The sequence below is a fragment of the Rattus norvegicus genome, chromosome 11 (assembly GCF_036323735.1).
Source record: "Rattus norvegicus strain BN/NHsdMcwi chromosome 11, GRCr8, whole genome shotgun sequence".
In the NCBI taxonomy this organism is placed as follows: domain Eukaryota; kingdom Metazoa; phylum Chordata; class Mammalia; order Rodentia; family Muridae; genus Rattus; species Rattus norvegicus.
Window position 1 is genome coordinate 82848134 of NC_086029.1, and position 27542 is coordinate 82875675.

Here is a 27542-nt window from a genome sequence, read left to right on the forward strand (position 1 = left end):
TGTTTGTCATTGAACGGGCAAAGTGCAGCTTTGCTACTGTTTTGTTTGTTTTAAGTTTAAACTGTCTGGGAATTTGAGCCTCTGGCAAGCAGAAGATCAAGGGTAGATGCTGCAGCTAAGGGTCACACACACACACACACACACACATTCACACTCACACACACTCACACACACAATCACACACACTCACACACACTCACTCACACACAATCACACACACTCACACACTCACACACACTCTCACACACTCACACTCACACACTCACACACACTCACTCACACACACACACTCACTCACACACACTCACACACACACTCACATACTCATACACACACATTCACACTTACACACTCACTCACACACTCACACACTCACTCACACACTCACTCACACTCACACACTCACACTCACACACACTCACTCACACACACTCACACTCACACACTCACACACACTCACTCATACACACACACTCACACACACTCACTCACACACACACACACACACACACACACACACACGCAAAGGACATCTCTACTTGGCTCCACCTAGAGCTCCCTGCCAGGCATCTGTGGGCAGGAGTCAGCACAAGCCTGAACAGGATGGGGACTGCCAGAGCAAGGCCAAGAAGCACAACCTGAGGAAGGGCTTCAAAAGTTTCAGGAACTTTGTACAGAGTCACTTACAAGGAGACCAGGCCAAACTTTCTACCCTTTGAGTGTCTCGGGAAAAGCCATAGGACACTTGTAGGTGCTAGGAATTTAACCTGGATCCTCTGGAAGAGAATTCAGTGCTCTTAACCGCTGTGCCATCTCTCCAGGCCCTCCTTCTGTTTCTTATCCTTCTGTTGTGTAATGTAAGATGTGTTGAGTTGGGGGCTGGAGAGACACTCAGTATTTAAGAGTGCATGGCACAGGGTTGGGGATTTAGCTCAGTGGTAGAGCGCTTGCCTAGCAAGCACAAGGCCCTGGGTTCGGTCCCCAGCTCTGGAAAAAAAAAAAAAAAAAAAGAGTGCATGGCACTCTTGAAGAGGACCAGAGTTTAGTTTCCAGCATGCATGTCAGGCAACTCAGAACTGTCTGTAATGTCGGCTTCAGAGGATCTGACACGGCCTACTGGCCTACAAGGGAACTTCCACTCATGTGCACCCCATCACCCATACATAAACTCACACACTCACACATGCACACTACCCACATACACATCTCACAATACACATATGCACATATGCACACACACGTGAGCCACACACATACATATACACCACACACATAAACACATATACACATGCACACACATATACACATATACACACATGCACATGCACGCACACACACACACACACACACACACACACACTAAAATATAGAGCCATTTGTGGGTTATATGAACATTTAATCCCAAAACTCAGAAGGCAGAGGCATTCAGATCTCCAGAGAGACCAGAGAGACTCTGTCTCAAAAGACCAAAATAAATAAGAAATTTTTAAAAAATCTTAGAAAAAGTTGTGTCTCCTAATATTTAAATAAATTAATCATAAATAGATAAAATTAAATAAAAAAATTTAGTCTCCTTAATATTACCAGCTGGTCCCCTCTACAGAGTGGACTTTTTGAGATGCCAGACACTTGAGCCAAATCCTTTAAAATGTCTCCACTGGAGCTGGAGAGATGACTCAGTGGTTAAGAGCACTGATTGTTCTTCCAGAGGTCCTGAGTTCAATTCCCAGCAACTACAGGGTGGATCACAACCATCTGTAATGAGATCTGATGCCTTCTTCTGGTGTGTCTGCAGATAGCTATAGTGTACTTTAAATAAATAAATAAATAAATAAATAAATAAATAAATAAATAAATAAATAAATGTCTCCACTGGACTGAGGAGGTAGCTCAGTGGTTAGAGGGCTTCTGGGACTAGCTGAAGTTGAGTTCAGTCTCCAGAAACGGGGGAAAAATAGCATTTTTGAGCTCAGTGAGATGGTTCAGCAGGTAAGGGTGCTTGCCATCAAACACAGTCACCTGAACTTAGTCCCTGGAACCCACATGGTGAAAGGAGAGATTCGATTCCCACAAACTGTTTTTTGACCTCAAATATGTACATGAGTGTGTGCACATACATACATACACATTCACATCCATACACACATACATACATACATAAACATACACACATAAATACATACACACATACATGCATAAGGATACACACATAGACACACATGCACATACATACACACACACGTACACACCCATACATTTACATCCATACACACATACACACTCACAAATAAATGTTTTAAATTTCTCCCCTGTATGGGCCATTTAACCTTCAAACCATAATACTTGTTTTTTAGAGGGTGGAATACACAGGGGCCATTCATAACATTGATAGTTTGATAAGTTTTGTACTATATGTATATATTATATGTATATATGTATATACACAGTATATATTTGTATATACACAGTATATATTCTATATGCATAGTTTATATTTATAGCATACATATATGCATAGTATATATTTTTTATGAATGGACAACACTACAAAAATACCCACTGAAAGTGATCTGACCTCCCAGTTGGACCCTGAAACTTGAAACAGACTCCTCTCTGGAATAATCACGCTTTCTCTTTGAGAGTGGCACTGAAGGACCTTATCCTGGGGCCTAGGGGACAGGCCAAAGGTAGGAGGGTTGGTCTCAAGCCAACCCTGGACGTGGCAGTGCTGACTTTAACCCTGTCTATCCTCTGAAGTCTCTGTGGTCACTGCCCTGCAGGTGTTCCCTGCCTGTGGAGGGGATAGCTCACTCTATTCTAGGACAGCCTGGGCCAGGTGATACAGGAAGATGTGATGAGGTGGGGGGACCAGGACAGGCAGGGAATCCTGGACCAGGGAAAGGAAATAGAAAGGGCCATTTGCAGCCAGCTGTTTGCCATCTGAGGCATAATACATTATCTACATCAGCTTCTACAGGCGCACTCCATGATCCATGGCCAAAAGTATTCTTTCCGATATGGACAGCAGGGGCTAGCATGTTGGGCACCTCTTTAATATACATACATACATATATATATATATATATTTTTCTGAATACTAACTCAATCACAGCCTCTGATTCAAAGAGCAAGATTGATTGATGGTCAGTAATCCCTTTATAAACAGTTTGATCAATGGTACCCTTTGCTGTAGACAGCAGGAGTTTCCTATGTCAGGCAAGGAGAGAGCCCTAGTATGGAAAAAAGAAAATCAAATTTTACAATCCAAAGAGGATCAGCATAGAGCCAGAGCATGGAAAAAAGACATGCTATGTTTGAATATGTAAGAACATGGGCGTTACCAGGCATCGTAGCACATACCTTTAATCCCAGCACTCAGGAAGCAGAGGCAGGCAGATCTCTGTGAGTTCCAGGCTAGCCAGGGCTTTGTAGAGAGACCCTAACTCAAAAACAAAACAAAAAAACAAAATCAAAAGCAACAACACAACACAGGAATAGTAACTGCCCCCTTAGCATGTACGTACCCATCCTCAGAAGCTCCTCCGTGTGGCAACTGATGTCACACCCTTGCTGTAAAGCTTGCATGCTTTCTGTATTCTAACTTACAAGATGTAGCTTTTCCTCTCCCCCCCCCCTCGCTGGACTTTCCCTCCTCCCCTCCCTCTCCCCTCCCACTTCCTAACGCTCTCTTTCCTTCTACCCCCATGCGGCTGCTCACTGACTTCCACTGCTAAGTCTGAACCCTTTATTTGCTTCTCGCTCAGAATGTCTAACTTCCCTTTCTCCTAACCATCTCCCTCCCCTGCCAACAGTCCAATAATGGTGTCCTCGAATTTCCTTCTGAGTCCATTTAAATTCCTTTTACCTGCAAGAGCCCCAGGTCGTCAGTGGCAGGATGATGGAGGAGAGAGCAGACGGAGCATTCCTTCAGGTTGAGATCAAGGAGTGGTCTCAACGGAAACGACGGTCACCTTAGAGCTCAGATGTAGAGATGAGCGGTTATTTTCCTCCAACTCATTATTTTGAAAAGAAGTTGAGGTGGGTGATATAGCTCTGTGGTAAAGCACATGCCTAACTTGCATTTAAAAAGCTGTTTACATACATGTGTACGTGTGTGCGTGCATGTGCGTTTGAGACAGAGCCTCTCGCTAGCCTGGAAACCAGCATGTAGGCTACACTGGCTGTCCCGTGAACCCTGGGACCCACCTGTCTCATTGCCACCTCCCCAGTGCTGAGATGTCAAGCGGGTACCACCACATGGTACACATCCCACATGGTTGCAGGGAATCAAACTCCGGACATAGAAAGCACCTCACTGACTGAGCTGTCTCCTCAGACCCCACAAGGTCACGTCTGCAAACACCTGCAATCAGGTGTTACCAGCCAGGCTGGAGAGATGGCTCAGCAGTTAAGATTAAGAACACTGACTGCTCTCCCAGAGGTCCTGAGTTCAAATCCCAGCAACCACATGGTGGTTCACAACATCTGTAACGGGCTCTGATACCCTCTTCTGGTGTGTCTGAAGACAGCTACAGTGTACTTATATAGAATAAATAAATACATCTTTAAAAGAAGAGTTACCAGTCATTAACAATTTATCAGACTTACTTTAACTCAGCAAGTATATATGCACACATACAGTGTACATGTATGTGCATGTATGTAGATGCATGTATATTGTTAAGTCCATTGAGTAGTTGCAAAAATCACACATCACTTTCTCAAGATTCCACTCAGCGATCATGACTTAACATGGTTCTTCAGTGTCTTAGTCTAGAACATGAAGTGTGTTCTTTTAGATTCTTTTTTCATCACTGGCAAAACTCCTTAGTGAAGCAACTGAAATCCATCACGGGTAGTCAGAGTGGAGTTGGTGAGGCAGGAGCATGGCGGCTCCTCAGATCTTCTTGGGTCTGAATCAGGAAGCTCGGGCTAGAAATAAGGTGGCGCTGTACCGAGTGGGAGCCCACTTGGTCCTGAAGGTCCCACAGACTCCCAATACAGTGCTGTTAGCATGTGATGCACTGAAGCCCATACAGGCAAAACATACACAGAAAAGTCGTCTTTACTGGGTCAGATATGTGGTGCAGGATCACCACCTGCACGGGGCTGAGGTGGATTTAAGGCGTACTATAGGGAAATCTGTGTGAACTATGTAACCCAGGAGCTTCTGGACGCCCTGAGGTCTGGGGAAGAGGAAGGGAAACAGCAGATGAGGAAGCCATGCTTGTTGACTGTTGTTCAGAGGGCGCAGGAGGCAGAGGAATGACTCAGCAGTTTACAGCGCTTGGCTGGTCTTCTGCCAGAACACCAGATTCTGGTTCCCGGCATCCCAAGTGACACACGACCTCCTGCAAACACAATTCTAACCTATTTAACACCTTCCTCAGGCACCCATGGGTACCTGCACCTACGTGTGCACAAGTAGAAACACATAAATTAAAATAAATCCTTTAAAAAAAGTTTCAAGATGCCAAGTGGTCTCAAATGGTTAGGTTTCAGCCCTGGGATGGGATGTTTGGAACTATGTCCAAAGAAGCATCTCCCAGATTCCAATATATTTTTAACTTGCATAAAGAGGGAAAGACAATCTTTTTTTTTAAGATTTATTAATTTTATATATGTGAGTTCACTGTAGCTATCTTCAGACACACCAGAAGAGGGCATCGGATCTCATTACAGATGGTTGTGAGCCACCATGTGGTTGCTGGGATTTGAACTCAGGACCTCTGGAAGAGCAGTCAGTGCTCTTAACCGCCGAGCCATCTCTCCAGCCCCGACAATCTTAAATAAAAAAGAATGCTTGTTTTATTGCCCTCTCCCTCTCTTTCATCATCATCTCTGCCCCAGTCATTTTACTTAGAGGTCCTTTCTGTTGGCATTTAGTCTAGGCTCCGCCCCACAGTTACCTGGCAACAGCCAGATGTGCCTGACTCTATAAAGGGACTGCTCGACCCCTCCCCCTTCTCTCTCCCCCTCCTCTCCTCTTTCCCCACTCCACTCCCCTGCCCTTCCCTCCTCTCCTCCCCTCTCTCTCTTGCCTTTGCTCCCACTCCTTACCCTCTCGCCCCATTCCCTCCCTCTCTCTCTCCATGTGCTCATGGCCCGCCTCTACACCTTTCCTCTCCTCTCCTCTCCTCTCCTCTCCCCTCCCCTCCCCTCCCCTCCCCTCCCCTCCCCTCCCCTCCCCTCTCCTGTCCTCCCCTCTTCTCTCCCCTCCGGTCTCCTCCCTTTCCCCTCCCTCCCCCTCCCCTCTCCTCCTCTCCTGTCCTCTGCCCTCCTCCCTTTCCCCTCCCTCCCTCTCCCTTCCCCTCCCCCTCCCCTCCCTCAAATCCCCTCCCACCAATGCATGTCCCTCATGGGAAAGAGATGCCTTAGCACTGGCCGGAAGAGTAACTCCCTTCCCCCACACCTGACTTCACATCCACCAAATACATTCCATCTCTCCTTATCTTTTTATAAAACACTTTCCCCTTCCTCTCTTTTTTTTTTTTCTAATCACCAAATTGGCCTCCCCTTGACTCCATGTATCCAGCTGCCTGGATCCCCCACCCAACCCAGCACAGCGTTGGGGGGTGGGGGTGGGGGACAAAGGGAAGAGGGCAGGGCCAGGTCAGCGGGGCGTGGCTGTTGGGACCTTCCTCTCTGGCAGCTCAGAAGCCAGGCTTGGGACAAAGGCAAATCGCTTTAAAAGGCCCTGACTCCGGAGGAGGATGCCAGTTGAGAGCTGGACGGAGGCTGTAGCCCAGGCCAGTGGTCAAACTAGGAGGAGGAGCCAAGAGAGAGTCTGAAGAGAGACCGATCTCTGTCCTGAATTCCTGTGCCTGGAATGGCATCTGTCTCACTTAAAGCCTTGGCAGCTAGACGGGGTGATGATGGTATGTTCTTCTGTTTGTTTTGAGATAGGATTTCACGTAGCCCAGGATGGACCTTACACTTCTGCTCTTTCTGCTTTTAGCACTCAAGAGTTGCGATTAAGGTGCCTAGCTAAGTGCGGTTTTTAGAAACTTTGTATTGACTCTCTCTGTATTTCACATTATGCACCCCAGTCCCATTCTTCTCCCTTCCCTTTGCATCTACCCCTACCTTTGCAACCTCCCCCTCAAAAAGAAAATAAATAAAAATTTAAAAAATTAAAACAACACACATCTCAACTCGGAAGCTGTAGAGTGCCACAGTGTGTCACACAGTATGCCCTTTTGTCCACACATCTTTACTTGCAAATGTTCGTTGCAGTGAGTCATTGGTCTGGCTCGAGGCCTCTGGCTTCTGCTACTCTATCAACATTGGATCCTCTTGGCTATCCTGCTGTTGCCCTGTGTCATGGAGATCCTGAAGCACTGGAACAGCAGGACCAGCCCCCTCACAAACAGGAACTCGTATATGGGGTACATGTTGGGGTAGGCCAAGGAAAAGCCTGGATCTGAGTGGTAGCTGAGTTGGTCAGCCCACCAGCTCTCCTGCACACAGGCCGCCAGGGCCAGCTCTCTCCAGAACTGTCCTGGCTAGTTCACCCAAGCCACCTCACAGCAGATGAGGGGCGGGGCCAGGTCTCCCTTGCTCATGCCCTCAGTGCTGACTCATTGGTGCCTCTACCACTAGGGCCAGCTCTACTGCACTGCGTAAGCATGGTGCAGGGTCTGCCAGGGTCTGCTCTCCCAAATGCCTCAGCCAGGCAGAGGTGGGGTCAGCTCTGTGCAGCCTTTGGACCAGAACATAATCCCAGGTGGCATCAAGATAAGTGGCTGGTATCAAGATAAGTGGCTAGCCTCTCTCCATGCCGTGTTTGCTCTCTGTAGGTAGATCTCTCTTGGTCAGATCTAGGGTGATAAGGGCCACAGGACACTAATTCAGGTCTTTGACCAATTACGCTAAAGCCAAGGAAAACAAATGGCGTTGGGGATGAGGGTATTGTGTGTCGAGTCGGAAACAGAAGACTACCGAGTAGCCCAGTCTTCCAGTAGTGGCAGAACAGAGGGGCTGTGTGGGAAGATGTAGGCTGGGGTGGGCTCAGTTGTTTGCTGACAGTCAGGGCATGCCATAGGGTTTTCCTTCAATCACTGCCCATTTGCCTCATGATGGGAGATGCCCATGAAAAGTTTGAAAGCCACACTCGGAGGGAGACCGTATTCCAACGAGTAGAGGCAACCTCAAGAGATTGCTGCCCTACATCAGCACAAAGTGGCAAAGCTACACCTGTGGTCAAGAGGCTTCCTTCCAGTAGGAAACAAAGCTAAGTCATGTCCCAGAGGGCACCAAAGAGACATTCCACTTGCAGATACCACAGTGTTGATGTCAAAGTCAAGGGAAAAAGCACCAACGAGTCAAGAGGACCATTATTATAGGTCTTTTATTATTAACCTAGAATATTTGGGACTTTAGCATATAACCCTTAAAACACTAATGGAGTTCAGTAATTTGGTTGATTACAAGGCACAATCAATAGTTTTCACAGTTAGAAAACACAATGGTAAAGAAATCATAATACAATAGTGACCAAAAATTATAAACTATCTAGAGATTTTTTTAAAAAGTCGGGTCTACAGATGGCCTTGGCCCCTGTAGCCATGCACTACTGGCCTCGCCAAGTCTTCCGCACCGCAGTGTTTCCTTTGTGATGTCTGAACGCAGAGTTCCTAAGAGAACAGAGAAGTTTTTCCTCGAGCTCTGGAGACAGTGTTTGGTCACAAGGGTTCCTTCTTTGATTGAATTATTGCAGGACGATTGTGCCAAGGTGGCAACTTCATGCACCAGGGTAGCCTTGGTGGCAAGTTCACCGACAGGGAGAAATAAGGATGAGAGCTTCATCCTGAAGCATGCAGGTTCTGGTATCTTTTCCATGGAAAAAGCTGGACCAAACCACAAACGGTTTCTAGGTTTTTGTTTTGTTTTGTTTTTGTGTATTTTTTTTTTTTTTTACTTCAGAGCTGGGGACCGAACCCAGGGCCTTGAGCTTGCTAGGCAAGCGCTCTACCACTGAGCTAAATCCCCAACCCGGTTTCTAGTTTTTAATCTGCGCTGCCAAGTGGTTGGATGACAAGCCTGGGTCTTTGGAACAATGAACCACGGCAGAAGCATTGTGGAAGCCATGAAGCACTTTGGGTCCGGGAATAGCAAGACCAGCAAGAAAGCCATCACTGCTGACTGTGGACAGCTCTAATACTTCAGCAGACCATTCCTACGGGAGCTCAGGAGCACGATACCCCACAACCTCTGAGCTCTCATTGCATTCCTTTAAGGTCTATATTTCCTTATTTTTTCCAAGTCAGAGTTAAATTTATTATTATAAATAGAAACTAAATGAAGAATAAAATGTACGGTCGCTGGGTGGTAGCGACCCTTTAATCCCAGCATTGGGAGGCAGAGGTGGCTGGATCTCTGAGTTTAAGGCCAGCCTGGTGTGCAGAGTGAGTTCCAAGATAGCCCGAGCTATACAGGGAAACCCTGTCTCAAAAAACTCCACCAGCACCACCAGCACCGCCAAACATGATGTATCTGTGAAGGCCAGAGGTTGTATCAATTTTCTTGCTTTATCATTCTTCAGCTGTCTCAAAAAAACCCAAAGAAATGAAGAAAGAAAATTCTCTTTGTTGAAAGCATGATTGTTGCAGTAAAAATTAAGAAAGGAACGTTTTTCTATCAGTTCCCATGAGCCGAATCCGCTCTATCCCGCTGCTGCTCTGCCACGTGGTCCAGTCCGCAAGCCACCCTCTCCCAGCTGTCTCCCTTTTAGCTGCCCCCTCCACGAGGTCCCCTAGGCAGTAGTTGCCACACCTGACACAAACACACACCTCTTGTTCCGTGGGCACTACGAGTTCTCACTCCGTGAGGGCAACAGAACCAGATCCGTGCGCTCCAACTGCCTCAGTCATTTCTTTCACACCATCCTTTTTAGCTGGGTAAATTCAAAGTTCCAGAAACTTATAATAATTTAGCAATTAGATTTACATGTTAAATTCTCAATCCACAATTCATCCACACAATAAATTCTCTGCCAATTGGTTAAGATGTAAACCATCCACCTAGATGAGATAAAATCGATCTAGTTCATTTAAATCTGAACCATCCTCCTCCGTGACTCCATCTTGATCTCTCGCTCCTCCTCCTCCTCCTCCCTCCTTCCTAGACATTTTCCCCGCCTACCCGCCCTTCTCATCCAATGATAGGCTTCATTTTATCCTGGACCCGCCTTGCTGCATAATGACATCATCCTACACAGGACAGATGGATTAAAGAATAAAATGATATGCTACCTTAGAAAGGAAGTCAATATTATACAAGATTTCCTCCTACCTTATTTATCTAGAGTTCAGTACAACTTGGAAAGATCCCAAAGGCGAAAACAAGCAAAACTAAGCAGGGGCAGGAGAAGCAGGTGAGAGCCTGGCAGGAAGATGCACATTTCAGGCTCAGTGGGAGACCCTGCCGCAAGGGAGCACAGTAGAGAGGAGTACAGGAGGAGGATGCCCCGCATCCTGATAGAGCGAGACAATTGGTAACAACCTCTGGCCTACACAGGGACTTACACATTTGTTGTTCTTGTTGTTTGAGACAAGGCTTCTCTGTGTAGCCCCGCCTGTCCTGGAACTCACTCTGTAGACCAGGCTAGCCTTAAACTCAGAGAGATCCACCTACCTTGCCTCCTGAGTGATGGGATTATAGTCCTGGTCCATCACTACCCTGCAACAGGAGTGTACACAGATACACACGTCTACATACACAGAGGCCACAGGTTTGACACCCAATACCCCCCACCCCCACACACACAATTGGACACTTTTGTATCAAATCGTTGGGGGAGAAGACATTTGCAACATATATAAGAGAAAGGATTAAAAAAAATCCACGGAAGTTGAAGCTCCAATATATATGAATCTTATTGAAAACCATTACACAAGGGGTAGAGAAATCACAAGAAGGAAACATGAATGACTAAGCACTGCAAGAAAAATACACTCAGTTACCATGATGAATCGTTTTAAAAATGCAAACTATACACACACACACACACACACACACACACACACACACACACACGCTGCCGCCCCCCACCCGCCCCCCCAATTGGAAATTTAAAAAGCTCTGGGGAGAAAATGAGGAAGTGGTAACCCTCGAGTGGCTGGCGGGGATGAAGTAAAATTGGCCTTCAGCACAGTCCTGGGGGCTCAGCGATTCCGTCCTAGTACTACCGCCCAGAAAACCCTGATGCCTTAGCGACGGTGTGCACACGTGGCTGTGTGAGGCAGCATTATTTAAGAGTAAAAAGTCAAAACACCCCAGTGATGGGGCGCTTAAATTAGTTATGTTCCATCCATACCCCAAACACCATCTGCCCAGGACAGATCCTTTGCAAGGGGGCGGGGATCTTCCCCGTAGTTAAAGCTTTATCTCCCAACCCTCTTCACCTGGCTCTTGTCCGAAGCCCGCCTTCCTGACACGCAGTTGATCGAGTCAGTGCGTTCACTGATCCCACAGCGGGCCACTCGGAGCCTTTCGAAAACTTTGCAACTAGAATTGAGACAGAGAGCCCATCTAAAAGTGTAACGCGGGTCCGGAGGACAGACTGCGGTGAGGCCAAGAGTCAGAGAACTTGGAAATCCCGCCTTGCCCCAGTGGTCCCCCGGGCCCCCGCCAGATGCCTTCCCATTTACTTTATGCCCAGATCCCCTTCTTGTCTAGACTAGTTCAAGCTGGCACTGAGTTTCTTACTACCAAACAAGTCCTGACTAATAAGTCGTCCCCCATGAACACCGTGTAGCCATCAGAAAGAGAATTCAAACAGAGACAAAGAAAGGCCCCCGAGGTACAATCGATGGGAAAACATCACAAGCTGCCGGACTGTAGATGTGGAGGGGCACTACACTGTGGCCATATATATATATAATTTTAATAATTTAAAAATATTTTATTTTATTTTGGCAGTGCTGGTGAACAAACTGAGGTCTTCATGTATGCCAGGCAAGTGTTCTCCTGCTAAACTGTACCACTAATCCAAATTTTATTTTAATTTTAAGAAAAAAATGATATAATATCCAAAATTATAACATTTTAAACACAAAAAAGATGAAGAAAGTTAGGCACCAAATTCCCAGCAGCTGTTATCTCTGAATAAAGTGACAGTGATATAAGTGTTACAGGATTTATTATTTTTTACATTACTTGTGATTTAAAAAATATTATTGGGGGGGGGCTGTGGATTTAGCTCAGTGGTAGAGCGCTTGCCTAGCAAGCGCAAGGCCCTGGGTTCGGTCCCCAGCTCCGAAAAAAAAGAAAAGAAAAAAAAATATTATTGGGGCTTGACTTCAGACATACTAAGCCTGTGATCTACTGCAGAGCCAACCTCTGTCCTCTGGTTTATTCTTTCAAGAGGCTTTTACTTTGAAATAATCGTATATTTGTAGGAAGGTTACAGAGAGAGTGGCTAGGATGGGACCTAGTTGGTGGAGTGCTTGCTGGCTTGCATGAAGCCCAGCCTCTATCCCTAACCCTGCATAGAGTCCAGCGTGGTGACCCACACCTGGAGCTCGTGTACTTGGGAGGTGAAGGGAAGAGTGTTAGAAATTCAAGGCTACCCTTGGCTGAAGAAAACCCTGCTAATTAAGGTCGTAGCATACCACTAACCAGTCAGTGTTTTTGGACTGGAGGCAAAATGGAGGACTCCTGGGAAAACAGAGGACTCCCTTTACCAGTAGGGCATCTCCTTCTCTAACCTTGTCTGAGGAGCTCAAAACCCAACACCCTCTACCTGGGGAATGTCACATAGCCTTGGTGAGATTACAGGGTCAGCTTCCTTTCTCCCAATAAGAACCTGGAATTCCTGGAATGCCGCTCCATGCAAATGAGGCATTTGGTACCCCAAACTGTGGCCAATGACATGTACCCACCATAGAAATCCCCACCCACTCCCCAAAACTGATATAGCCCTTGATTCATCCTGAATGAAGTCGAGCTGTCTCTATCTGTCATCTCTGTCACAGTTGCAGGCCCTCTGAAACCCTGTTCAAATTGATTCTGTCCCTTTTGTCCTCGTGGGCCAGTGGCCAAGGACCGGGGAGAGAAGGGAAGACCACATTTGGCTGACTTTGATTTAAGACCAGCCTGTAATTCAGGAGATGGTACCTCAAAAAACAACAAACAAACAAAAAATTACTACAAAGGAGGAAAGGAAAGGAAGGAGGAAGAAGGAAGATTGCAGAGACAAGTCCCATATACTCCTTAACCAGTTTCCCTGACAGTGACATCCTCTATAACCATTATCATGGCCTGGCAAAGGTGGAACTAACTCTGGACCATCGTTTTTTTTTAAAAAAAGATTTATTTATCTTATGTACTGTGTAGGGTTAGTGGGTCCCACATCCACTCTGCCACAGGGCACAGCCGCTGCAGGCAGGATGCAGGAGTTGAACTGTGTTTACCCCATGACATCACCAGGTGAGTGTGGGCCCATAGGGACACCTCTCCAGGGGTTGGGGGGAATGCATTCTGAGGCCCTGGACAGCCGGAGCTGGCTCAGGGGTCCCCAGGCCTGTGACAAAGCCAGGGCTGTCTGGTTCTCAGGCTTTCAGACCCCCAGGTTCCCCGGGAGAGATGAGAACAGAGTGGGGAGTCTGAGGGCTGGATCTAGCCCAGGGCCGGGGTAAAGTGGGGGAGCTCCAGCTGGCACCACAGGGGAGAGTTTGGTTTGTCTGCAGTTGGCTTGAGCTTGGCTTGGTGGCCCTTGGCTGGGAGTGCAGAGAGGCCTTCTACAGGAGGTTAAGTGGTGGCTCCATAGGCAAAGGCCTTCTCTATGGCGCCCCCACAGCAGATCTCGATGACAAGAGGCAGTCCATGGTTTTAAGACATTTACTGTCATGTTGGAAAGTGGATATGTAGCCCCCACTTCTCAGGGTGCGCCTGAAATTAAATACCTTTTGTAGGGAGAAGTGTCTGGGAAAGACAGGTTATTAGCTAAGCCCTCTAGGCTTTTAGGTACCTCATTATAATGGGGATCTATCTTGAGCCTACGTTTGTACAAAATAACAAAAAGAAGCAGGCAGAGATCCAAGAGTTCCGATGATGATCCCAGATCGCCATCGCCGGTTAGAAGCTGCATATACTGATCTCCAGCAGATATTAGAAAGTGAAAAAGACTTGGGAGAAGCCAAGAAGCCGGTGTAGTGCTGGGTTCCGTGACATTAGAAGCCTGACATGTTTCTGTACTTTTTGTTTTTTTTCTGGGTTTTTTTTTTTTGTTGTTTTTTGTTTTTTGTTTTTTTTTTTTTTTGTTTTTTTGCATTAAATCCTGGGGTCCATTCTACAATTTTGGCCACTGCTGTGTTTAATAGTATGAAAAAGTGGTTCTTTTTATGCAGTTGCACATATTTTTCTTTGCATAACTTAATATGTCAAATAAATGAGTTCATCTAAAAAAAGAAAGAAAGAAAGGAAAATAGAGGGGTGTAAAGGTTGCACCAGCACAGGGTGTGTCCCTGAAAGTTCTTGTCTTTTTTTACTTATCGTGTGAATGGCCTCCATAGGCTCACATATTTGAATGCTTAACCATCAGGGCGTGATGGGGTCTGAAAGGATTAAAGGATGAGGAGGCATGATGGTGGAGGAGGTGTGCTTTGGGGTTTCAAAAGCCGGTGCCAGGCTCAGTGTTCTTTGTCCTCTGCCTACAGATCAGGATGTAGCTCTCAGCTACTGCTCCAACACCTGCCCGCACACCACCATGCTCCCTGCCATATGATAACAGACTAGTCTCTGAAACCCTAAGCTTCTTTTAAAGGCGTTACCTGGGTTGTGGCCGTCTCTTCAGAGCAATAGAACAATGCCCACGACCATCACGAATTTCGCCTCTGGCTGGCACCAAAGTTTCAGCTTTCCTTTCTTGCAGCATGAGATTCTTATGGAAATGTTAACTCTTTGAGGACCATTGTTTTAGTAGTCTTATAGCATAAGTGAATGGCTTTAAAAATATATATTTTCTCACTTGATCGTAGGAGCCTCTTGCTGAAGACACCACACACCTTGGTCACAGGCCATTGAGAAATCAAGTTGATACTGACCAGGAGGTTTCCTCCTTGCTGGCTAGATTTCATAGTCCTAGAAGGTGCCCTGCAAGTTACAGGGGTGAGGAGGTCATTACCCAATGTGAATACCGAGAGCCAAAACAATGACTGTCATGACAAGCCCTGTAGGGGTAACCAACTGCTTTCTGATCAGATTTAAGGCCTATCTCACAGGAGGAGACATATGCCTAGCACTGTAAATCCAGCCAAGAACCCAATAGTGGGGAGTTCATAGCCGCCCTACAAGGGCACACCTACTACTATTATTCTGCTAAATGACCATAGTGTCAAACCACTCTCCAAATTCATATCTCTATAGCCATATGTGATGGTTTGTATGTGCTTGGTCCAGGGCATGACACTATTAGGAGGTGTGGCCTTGTTGGAATAGGTATGACCTTGTTGGGCATAGGATTTAAGACCCTCATCTTAGCTTCCTGGAAGCCAGTCTTCATCTGTTTGCTTTTGGGACAAAATATAGAACTCTCAGTTTCTCTTGCACCATGCCTGCCTAGACGCTGCCATGTTCCCACCTTGATGATAATGGACTGAACCTCTGAACCTGTAAGCCAGCCCCAATTGAATGTTGTCCTCATAAAAGAGTTGCCTTGGTCATGGTGTCTGTTCACAGCAGTAAAACCCTAAGACACCATAGATAGATGTAGCTCTCAGACCTCATCTGAGGAGTTTCTCCCACCACACTGGATGGCAGCTAACACAGACGCTCACAATCGATCAAAGAGTGAGCAGTAAGTGTCTGTGGAATGCAGCCCCAAATGGAGTATTTCTGCCACATTTATTCTCCGCAAGACGAAGAACCATTTTAGAAGAGTGGCTTAGTTTGGGTTTCATGGCTGTGAAAAGATGCCATGACCAAGGCAACTCTTATAAAAACAAACATTTCATCGGGGCTGACTTGCAGTTTCAAATTCAGTCCATTTTCATCATGTCGGGAGGAAGCCTGCCAGTGTGCAGGCAGACATGGTGCTGGGGGAGCCTGGAGTTCTATATCTTGATCTAAAAGTAGCCAGGAGGAGGTGTTTTCATTCCACACTCGGCGGAGCTTGAGTACCAGGAGACCTCAAAGCCTGTCTTCGCAGTGACTCGCTTTCTCCAACAAGACGACACTTTCCCCAGCAAGCACCTCCTAATCATACCACTCCCTGGGCCAAGTGAACTCAAACCCAGAGACAGGGACCAGAAGGATTGTAAGAGCCGAGGACGTGAAGATGGCGGGCGGGCGTAGGGAGGTGAGAGGACCTGGGAGGTAAGGGAAGGAGTGGGGGAAGTGACTATAATCCAAATACACTGTATGTGTTGGCTTCTAGACACACTGCTGAGGTGCACACCTAACATACCAAAGTGGGTCTGGCCTCCAGGTTCCCAGAAACCAGTCTTTACCTGGCATACCTGACTCTCTACCCTAAAATTTCCATCCCCTCCTCTGGAGACTTTTCCTATATAATTCAGACATTTTGGTTCCCCCATCTCTCTGCTCTTGAGCTTTCTCTCTTCCTCTTCCTCTCTGTCTTCCTCCCCATGGAGACATCCCTGGCCTTGTTCCTGGGGGAATCAGTGAATTCACCTGAGAGCAGTTTCCCAGTAAACCTGCCTTGAATTAGCTCGTTTCACTGGTGGAGAAATAACTTACTAGAATGTATGTATAAAATCCTCCAAGTATAAATAAGAATATCACGTAAAAGCTGTCATCTCGGGGATGGAGCACAGCTGGTAGAGTGGGGGCCTCGCGTGCACAAAGCCCAGCGTTTCATCATGAGCACTGTGTAAAGTGTGGCGGTACATGCCTGTAGTTCCAGCTCCAGAGTCAGAAGCAGGAGGATCAGGAGCTCAAGGCCATCCTCAACTACGTAGTAAGTTTGAGACCAACCTGTATTAGCCAGACTGTTCCAAAAAGTAATTGATTGATCAAAATGTAATGTTGTGGATTTGGTTTTTTGTTTGCATTATGTCATTTGGGAATTGCAAGAGAATCCTCCATGCGAGACGACGAGGGTCACTGCCCCCCAATTGGTAAATAAAATGGCCATCAGCCAATGGCTGGGCAGAGAGACAGAGGTGGGACTTTAGGATTCCCAGGCAAAGGGATGGAGGAAGAGGTAGTATTACCATGCCAGGAAGCAGAAGGATCAGGTTTGAGAGCTGTGGGACAGAGAGAGACTGCCCACATGTAAGACTCAGGGACTGTGGCCCAGGAGGGCTGCAGGCCTGGGAATGGGGCAGCCGGGATGAAATATAGGTTTTAGTAAGCAATGATGTAGGGATATCAGAGGGGAGAGCGTGCTAGCAACATGGAGGATTTGATGGGGCCCAGCCATTGAGCTGTTTAAGGCATATTAAATGTAAGTCGTGTGTGTGTGTGTGTGTGTGTGTGTGTGTGTGTGTGTGTGTGTGTGTGTCTTTCATTCGAGAATCCAGAGCATTGGGATAGGTATCGAGGAACTTATGCAGCGCCAACAGAGAGATTAGAGCGAATTATTCAACCACCACTACAGTTCAACATCTTCTCTCCTGCCTCAACACTCATGCTATAATCGGTCCCTGGGGAGAGCCACTTCCAGATGCCCAATTTCAGTTCTCTCCGATGTCATCTCCTTGAGGTGATGGGATAAGGAGCACACGCCCACTTTTTTTTTTTATCTTTATTAACCTGAGTATTTCTTATTTACATTTTGATTATTATTCCCCTTCCCGGTTTCCGGGCCAACATCCCCCTAACCCCTCCCCTCCCTTTCTATATGGGCTTCCCCTCCCCATCCTCCCCCTACACGTCCACTTCTTACCCTTAGTCCTGAGGGCATTGGGGGTGGGGCAGGGAAGCTGTGGAGCCTCTCTTCCATTCTGTCCCACACTGTTCTTAAGTTCTTTGAGGGAGAGGATTTACCTGACACCCATATCAGAGGAACTCTCTCCTCCTTGGGCAGGTGACCTGAACTTCCCAGGGTCAAGGACAACAACACCAGGTGCTGTAATGGTTTTGCCCTTTCCCCTGCTTCTTCCTACAGATGACAGAGAAGCACAGAGGAGGCATGAGTAGTAAGGGAGATTGCTTACTCTTCTGGTTCTCCTTTTAAAAGGATTTTCCCTGGTTTCTTTTTTTTTTTTTTTTTTTTTTTTTTTTTTGGTTCTTTTTTTCGGAGCTGGGGACCGAACCCAGGGCCTTGCGCTTCCTTTTTTTTTTTTTTTTTTTTTTTTTTTTCCGGAGCTGGGGACCGAACCCAGGGCCTTGCGCTTCCTAGGTAAGCGCTCTACCACTGAGCTAAATCCCCAGCCCCGGCCTTGCGCTTCCTAGGTAAGCGTTCTACCACTGAGCTAAATCCCCAACCCCCCCTGGTTTCTTTTTAATTAAAGGACTCATATTACACACACACACACACTCTATTTTATGCACATTGGTGTTTTGACGGCATGTGTGTCTATGTGAGGGTATCAGGTTGCCTGGAGCAGGAGTTACAGATGGTTGTGAGCTGACGTGTGGGTGCTGGGAACCGAACCCAGGTCATCTGGAAGAGCAGCTCGTGCTTTAAACCGCTAAACCATCTCTCCAGCCTGATTCCCTATTTTAAAAATCAAGTCTGTTGCTTTGTTCAGGTTCTCAAGAGCTGCATAGCCAGAGTCTGGAGACAGGAGAGTCGGGAGGGAAAGGGCCCAGTGCCCTTTCCAAAAGGCTCCCACACTCAAGAGAAACTGTAGTGAACCAAAGTGACCAGACGGTGGAGTGGAGCTGTCCATTAACTGAGAAATAATTCTATATATTGAGTTAGTAGCCTGATTAAATATCACCCAAAAGTATACTGCTGAACATTTTAAACAAATAATATTCTGTCAATTATCAGTAGTTGCTTAAAATACTAGTAAATTTCCATGTGAGGGTCTGAGTGTGGCGACTTCCTTTGGACCTGAAAGGAAGGTAACTAATTCTGGGGAATACGATGCCGTCTCTGACCTCCAGACATACAAGGTACATACACTGTGAACACTCATGCAGGCAAGCACTCAAGTATATTGCAAGGCTGCTCTTGCAAAGGACCAGATGTCCTGGGCACATGGAGGCCAGCAAAGGGCACCGGGTCACCTGGACCTGGAGTTACAGATGACTGCGAGCTGTTGCGGGGATCTAGGAACTGAACCTGGATCACCTGCAAGTTCTCTTAACCAGTGAGTCATGTCTCCAGCCCTCTAGGGGAAGTTTTTTAAATCTCTGAGTGTTGAGGATGTGATTCAATTTGTTGAGTGTTTCTTCACATACACAGGGCCCTGAGTTCAACCCTAGTACCCCATAAACTGAGCACACGGTAACATGCTTGTAATCTAAGCCCTCAAGCCGTCAGGGAGGTGGAGGCAAGAGGATAAGAAATGGAAAACCAGGGCTGGGGAGATGGCTCAGTGGTTAAGAGCACCAACTGCTCTTCCAGAGGTCCTGAGTTCAAATCCCAGCAACCACATGGTGGCTCTCAATCATCTGTAATGGGACCTGATGCCCTCTTCTGGTGTGTCTGAAGACAGCTGCAGTGTGCTTATATATAATAAATAAATTTTTAAAAAAGAAATGGAAAGCTGATGTCGTGGTAGGCTGTTTTAGCAACAGATATTAGAAAGGTACAGACAGCCACACACAGACACACACACACACACACACACACACACACACACAGACACATAGACACAGATATACAGCCACACACACAGCTATGCACACACACACACACACACACACACACACACACACACACACCTTTAAAATCTTTGACTGAGACCCAGCTCAAAAGTTTGCCCTGGAAAGGCAGGGACACTAAGATCTAGGTTGACTGATGACAGTAGCCTTTGTTGGTAAGATCAGCTGACAGGTGACTCAGGCCTTAACTCCCTGGTCCCCGGAACCTCACAGCCTGTACCATTGCCAATGAGCTTTGAGTGCCTTCAAACACTGCTGGTGGCTGGCATCCAGAGTGACACATCCATTTGTTTTGAGTTGCAGGAATGGGGGTGGTCTTCTATATAGCCCAGGCTGGCCCTGCTTAAGTGATTCTCAGTCTCTACCTTCCAGGTAGCCAGAATTATAGATGTGAGCCACTGTGCTCAGTAGATCACACATCTCAGCGCATCTGGAAGTCTGTTTGGTCTACCTGGCACTTCCTGGCTCATGTCTTAACTATGCTGTTTGGCGGAATCCAGCCCCCACTTTATCTGTTGCTAAAATAGCCTACCACTACGCTTAGTGGCCCCAGTTGCCCATTTCACGGTATCCATCCTGTACCAGCAGAATGTGCTCTTGGCCAAACTCTAGCTGTGGACTTGCCTTGTATGCTGGGAATCCTTGGAGGATGCACAATCACCTGCCTTTTCTGTTTCTTCCATCCCGGTCTCCCCTAGGCCTGCTGTCCTTCCTTGGGGCTCTACAAATACAAGTCCTCTTACTGAATCCTAAATGGAGCTTCACCCAGTCCACAGAAATTCATCCGGCACCTGCCAATTTGCTGGCATTGCTTCAAATGTTGGTGATACAGCAAAAGGAAACACTCCAAGCCCGGCTTCCTGCAGCGGAAACTCTAGTGAGGGAGACGGAAAATAAACATAATAAATAAATAAAGGTGATTAGTATTACAGCAAAAACAATTTTTTAAAAAAGATTTATAAGTTCTATGAATAAAACTGAGGGGCGGGGCAGGGAGGTGAAGCCCAGTGCTTGACTTAGCATGGCCGAGGCTCTGGGTTCAATCCCACACCCACCTGCTAAACTAAAGCTAGAATAGTGAGTTAACTGCCACAGATGAAAGATGGAGACGCCATTTTAGATAAAGATTTGGAGAAGGAGCAGAGGGCCACGCCTAGACCTGGAGAACAGACGTAGATTCTGTATCTAGTTTTAAGAAATTTTTTAATGAAAGGGGAATATTAAAGTCCTAACATAAATTAGATACAGGTCCTTGGCGAGGAATCATATAATCGAAGGGAGGAAGCTTACTTCCATTGCTATGGGACTGCAGTGGCGGTTGGCTCCCTCCCAACCTGGTGCTGTAAAATTGGCTGCCCTACCATCAACCCTAGTAAGAATTTATTATCCTGGGGTCGGGGATTTAGCTCAGTGATAGAGCTCTTGGCCCTAGGTTAGGTCCCCAGCTCCGAAAAAAAAAAAAAAAAAAAGAATTTATTATCCTGACAGTGATCAGGCTTCACTCCTTCTTTGAGCTTATAAGTTCCCCCCATCCCCACCGGACAGCCCCAGAGTATGTGGATGAAGCATCCTAGAACACTCACAGGAGCCCTGGCCAATGGCGCACAGCCACACAAGCCTTGCCCCAGAGATTCTAGCCACCTCCCCAGGGGCATAAATGCCTCTCCCCTTCTCCCTCCCCGTAAATAAACCAGTTCTCCGAAGCTGTTCCTGGCTGTGTGTTCTTTGCAGACCAAAATCCTACCTGCACCCACCCGCCTTGCTAAGCTTCCCTCCCTCTAATCCAGCAAAGTGCGGAAAGGGCCTGACTTCCCCCAGGGAGAAGCGGACATGGACTGGCACATTGCCTTATGGGTAACTCAACCTTCCTTCACGTAGATCATCTAACGCAGAGGGAACAGGAAGGTGGGAGCACGTGCAGTAAGTTAGAGGCCCACCAGAAGCCGTGTCGCTAGAGGAGAGGGAATGAGAGGAGGAGGAGTGGGAGGAGTCGGGTAGCTGGGACAAGGACTCCCGCTGTTGAGATTTGGCCTTACTACTCCGATGGGAGCTGCTGGAGGGTTTTGAGCAGACAAGCACCATGTTCTGTCCTTGGTGTGGAAAGACTGGAGAGATGTGGCTGCTGTTTTGAGAGTAGACTGAGGCAGGTCAAAGCTGCAAGCAGCAGGGCAGTTAGAAGCCAGCTGGAGTCATTTAGGAAGTTGACGGTGGTGATTGACAGCCGTAGACTTTAAGGACTATAGTAGAGGTCAGTTTGAACATGTTAATTAGAAATACTAATACATCCACGGGGAGGATCAGGGCAGGAAGAGTTAGTGTTTTAAATCTGGACTGCATTAACAAGGAAGAGACTAAAGATCTCTATGTGGCCTACCTAGCAAATTCCAGACCAACAGAGACTACACAGAGAGACCCTATCTCAGAAACCAAACAAAAAATTAAAGTTGAAAAACGATCTGTGAGTCGGGTGGGGGAGGGGTGGTGAATACAGCAGCAGAAACACACCCCATTTCACAGAACTAAATACTCTAAAGCCTCTTAGGCTCCTCAGATCTTGGTAGGACACGAAGACCCAGTTCTCAGCCAATGACTATGCCCTGACTTTGCCTCTTCAGAGTGTACGACTTACCATTGCTAAGACATTTCATTACCCCTGGAGTCTGAGTGAGTGTCCCAGTCACGTCCACTCAGGAGGATGGACCTGAGAAGAGGCATAGGCGGACGTAGACTTGTAGGGTATCGGGGGAAAAAAAATTCCCGCGTGCTACACACGTATGACAGGGTCTGGGCTGTGGGCATTTATATCTCCTTGACCTCACGGAGCCCCTACAAGAAGGACACATCCAGCCAGAGGAGCTACAAATGGGCTTCCTACAGCATGGCGCCTGCCCCTAAGTGTGGTTCTAGATCTAAGAGAACCTGCATGTTTATATACCAGTAGTTCCAAATAAGCGGAGGGAGGTGCCCAGCGATTTGGCTGTATCTTCCCAAATTAAGCCTGGTGGTTCTACTTTTAGAAATCCATGATCTGATTTACTTGTAGAAGTGCCCAGTATGGGGTGTATAATTATGTTCACTACAACATAGCATTATCAAGGAAAATGGCAGAAAGTATAAATAGCTACCAAATGGTGAATGGGTAATTAACTAAATTATAGTATACTCGCGCTGAGAAGTGAATCTTTGCAGTCACTACCCAGGCCGAGGCTGATGGGAAAATTCTGTAATGTACACTTTTAAATAAGAAAAGAAAATTAGGGATCTGAAATGTGAGAAGGTATGTAACTCCATGTATCTGTAGACATATAAATTGGTGCTCAAATTTGCTAAGAATTTACTAGAAGTAACCACGAGAAACTTTTGTATTATGGTTGGTAAGAGGAGACACGGAAGGGCAGTTTTTAATAATTAATTTATTTTTATTTTATGTACATCGGTGTTTTGACTACATGTATTCTGTGTGAGGGTATCAGATCCCCTAGAATAAGAGTTACAGACAGTTGTGAGCCACCATCTGGGTGCTTGGAATTGAACCTGGGTCCTCTGGAAGAGCAGTCCGTGCTCTTAACTGCTGAACCAACTCTCCAGACATGAGATTTTTAAAAAATTTTATTTATTATTTTTTACTTTATGCTTCTGTCGAGATTTGTCATCAAAGCATTTAGTATTTTCATAATTAAAATAACAAAAATGTGTTCTTGTAACATCATGTACATCTGATGACAACTTACCTTCAGGCTGGAGAGATGGTTCAGGCATTACGTCCATCTTCTACTATTCCACAGGACCCAAGTTCAATGCCCAGTACCAACCATCAAGGCAGCTCACAAGGGTCACTCCAGCTCTAGGGGTTCCAACACCCTGGCCCTGTCTGTGAGAATCTTCATGTATATGTGCATGTACCTACACACTATACACACAACACAACTTAAAGACATTAGGGGGCTGGAGAGATGGCTCAGCAGTTAAGAACACTGACTGCTCCTCCAGAGGTCTGGCGTCTAATTCCCAGGACCCACATTGTGGTTCACAAATGCCTGTAACTCCAGTTCCAGGGGATCGAACACCCTTTTCTGGCTTCCATGGGCCGCCAGATGCTCACATGGTACACAGACACACATGTAAGGAAAATACCTATGTACAAAATATAAATTAACAAATAAAACTTTAATTAAAAAGAAAATAAACTGTGCATGGTAGTGCACGCACACCTTTAGTTCCAGTACTTGGGAAGCAAAGGCAGGAGGATCTCTTGTGAGTTCAAGGCCAGTCTGGTCTATATCATGAATTCCAGGACAGCTAGGACTATGTAGAGAGACCCTGTCTAAAAACAAAACAAAAAAAAACCCACAAATTTTGTTTCAATTCATTTAAAATAAGAAGGGACTCATGATTAAAGCATGACATGCATTGAAGTATATTTTCTTCATGGGTGATTTTAGGGGGCATGAGCCCTTCAGACTGTTGGGTTCTTATAGGACTGGCCCACGCCCAGCAGCCCTGAGGCAGATCTGATCCATGCTGGTCTTGTGGGTGTGGGCAGTAGATCAGAGAATTTCTCTCTTACTAGGAAAACAACTCAAAGGTCAGGGCTACCCAATCATAAGTAAATATCAATATCCCCAGTTTGGGGAGGAGCCTACAGATGACCTATATCCTAGTTTAAAGTCTACCACAGCTGGTTCTTGTCTGTTTGTCTGGGAGCTCGCAGACCTCAGAGGCCGGACTGGCTTCATCTCTGTATACCTGGCACTTGGCACAGCTCCTTGAATGTAGGGCGATGTTGTACAAATGTTTGTCGATATGACATCAGAGCTGCTATTCCTCTGCCACATCTCTTGGTGGCTTCCTCTTGAATTTTGAACATTCAACTCTCCGAAGGTGAGTTTTGCAGAATCTGCATCCAGGAAAATTGACAAGGCAGCAACTGCTTCAGTTGCTTCCTTCATCCATTCTAGGAAATCTAGAAAAATCAAGAGTGCTAATAAAAAATAAGTAATATGGTTTGAATATGAGCTGTCCCTTATGAGCTTGTGGTTTGAACACTTGGTCTCTGTGACGGCTATTCCTGGTTGTCAACTTGACTATATTTGGAATGAACTACAATCCAGAATTGGAGGGCTCACCCGTGATCCAGATCTTGAGGCTGGAAGACACAAGTTTCTGACCTGAATTCTGGCATGGAGATCTTGAGGCGTAGTGGCCACGAAAAGCTTAGGCCCAGGCAAGGTAGTACGTGCCATAAATCTCAGGAGACTGATACAAGGAGATCTCTGAGTTCAAGATCAGCCTGGAACAAAGTAAGTGCCGATCTAGGTGTGATGGTACACACCTTTAATCTTGGCCACACCTTCTGCTGGAGGCCTACATAAGGTCATTGGAAGAAGGAAGATTCACTCTTCTTCAGCTGCTTGAACTTACTTGCCAGCACATCTGTTGGAACCTACTTCTACAGAAGAACAGCTGAAACAATTAGCCTCATGGGACTGAGCAACTACTCAATTCTTGGACTTCCCATTCACAACTGATTATTGTTGGGTTAGTTAGGCTACAGACTGTAAGCCATTACAATAAACTCCCTCAATATAGAGAAACATTCCATAAGTTCTGTGACTCTAGAGAATCCTAACTAATACAGAAGTTGGTACCAGAAGTGGGGTATTCCTGTGACAGCCTCGCCATGTTTTTGGGATGACTGTGGAAGAACTTTGGAACTTTGAGCTAACAGAGCCATTGGGATGTTAAGAGCTCTGTGGTATGTTCTGTAGGAGCTTGGAAGATAATGCTGAGAATAGTGCAGAAGATGGAGGCCTGGCTTGTGAAATTTCAGAGGGAAAATTAAAGACTCTTTCAGGGCCATTGCTGTTTTGATTGTGAAGATTCTGTGGTTTTGGTTAGCTGGGGCTGAAGAATCAGCTGTGATTAACAAGATTAAAGTGAAACCTTTGTGGGGTTGGGGATTTAGCTCAGTGGTAGAGCGCTTGCCTAGAAAGTGCAAGGCCCTGGGTTCGGTCCCCAGCTCCGAAAAAAAAAAAAAAAGTGAAACCTTTGCATTACTGGGACAATTGATGCTTGTTAGCTGCAGCTAAGAAATTAGCAGTGATTAAGAAGATACCAGCATCAGGGCTGGAGAGATGGCTCAGCGGTTAAGAGCATCTGACTGCTCTTCCAGAGGTCATGAGTTCAATTCCCAGCAACCACATGGTGGCTCACAACCATCTGTAAAGAGATCCGATGCCCTCTTCTGGTGTGTCTGAGGACAGCTACAGTGTGCTTGTATATAATAAATGAATAAATCTTAAAAAAAAAAAAAACTTTAAAAAAAAAAAAAAGAAGATACCAGCATCACTAAGGTGAAATCTTCTGGGAAGTGTTTCCTGAGAGCAAAGAGAAGCTGTGTTCCAAAGGCAGCCATAGTTGTACCTCGTGTTGGCAGCCAGACTTGGTGTAAGAGTCACCTAGGTGGTACTGGTTTTAAAGCATGAAGGGGTAGCAGCTGATGCTTGGTAGCATGAGAGGCTAGGAGAGGTCATTGGTGAAGATGCAGCCTCAGTGACAGTTGAAGGCAGGACTGAAGGGGCCACGCAGAGAAGTTGAGACGTAGCACCATGAAAAGAGACTTTGAGAGGCTATTGATGAATGTGCAACCTAGCACCCTTTCATGGCCTCTGCATCAGCTCCAAGTTCCTGCCCTGTGTGAGTTCCTGTCCTGACTTTCTTTGGTGATGAACAGCAATGTGGAAGTGTAAGCTGAATAAACCCTTTCCTCCCCAGCTCGCTTCTTGGTCATGATGTTTTGTGCAGTAATGCAAACCTTGACTAAGACAGTCTCTAACTATTTTAGGGAGTTGTAGAAACTTTGGAAGGTGGATGGATCTAACTGGGAAAGTAAGTTACTGGGGTTGTGCCTTTGAAAATAACACTAGGTCCCCAGTCTGCTCTTCCCTCTGCCTCCTGTCCATCACACTGTGAGCTGCTCTTCTGCTCCTCCTTCGTTGGGATGCACTGAAGCCTTTGAAACTGTGAACTAAAATAAACCTTTTTCTCCATACAGTTTTAAATTGTACAGTTTGTCTCAGCAGTGCAAAAGTATTCAATACAGAAAATTGGTATCAGGAGTGGGGATGTGCCTGGAACTAAACCTTACCTTGTGGTTCTGAGGCCTTTGGAACTGTTTTGCCAGAAGAAAATGGAGACGCATGTTAGAGAAGGCCTAAAATATTCTAAGCAGAGATTACTAAGTAATTCTGGTAGGTGTTTGGAAAACCAGGATGACAATTAAGATGTGAACAATAGGAGCTGGAGAGATGGCTCACCAGTTAAGAGTGCTGGCTGCTCTTCCAGAGGATCCAGGTTCCATCTCAGCCTCCACATGACAGCTCACATCTCTCCAGGCACTGGGCATATCATCATGCACATACATACATGTAGGTACAATACTCATATGTGTAAAATAAAATAAAAATGTTTCTAAATGTGAACAATAAAAGACAACTCATTAGGTTTCATATGGGAAGGGGGTTTTCATTAGAAATCTGGCTATACGGGGCTGGGGATTTAGCTCAGTGGTAGAGCGCTTACCTAGGAAGCACAAGGCCCTGGGTTCGGTCCCCAGCTCCGAAAAAAAAGAACCAAAAAAAAAAAAAAAAAAGAAATCTGGCTATACACCATTCAGACAACATTATGACAAAGAATTTATCTACGTTTTGTGTATGGTCTGGAACATTATAGGAAACTGTCTTAGCTACTATTATATTGCTGGGAAGAGACACTGCACTGTCTGGTTTTGTGTGTCAACC

General features: G+C 46.2%; 1 long non-coding RNA gene across 2 annotated transcripts; it reads left to right on the forward strand.

Moving 5' to 3' along the window:
* The first annotated feature begins 6368 nt into the window (after window positions 1-6368).
* Window positions 6369-26796, forward strand: LOC134481094 (uncharacterized). 2 transcript variants are annotated; one of them, XR_010056314.1, is made up of 2 exons: window positions 6369-6878; window positions 20442-26796. It is a non-coding gene; the product is annotated as an uncharacterized LOC134481094 (long non-coding RNA). The 2 variants fall into 2 exon arrangements; XR_010056315.1 differs by lacking the exon at window positions 20442-26796 and adding an exon at window positions 11923-15085.
* Window positions 26797-27542: the final 746 nt, after the last annotated feature.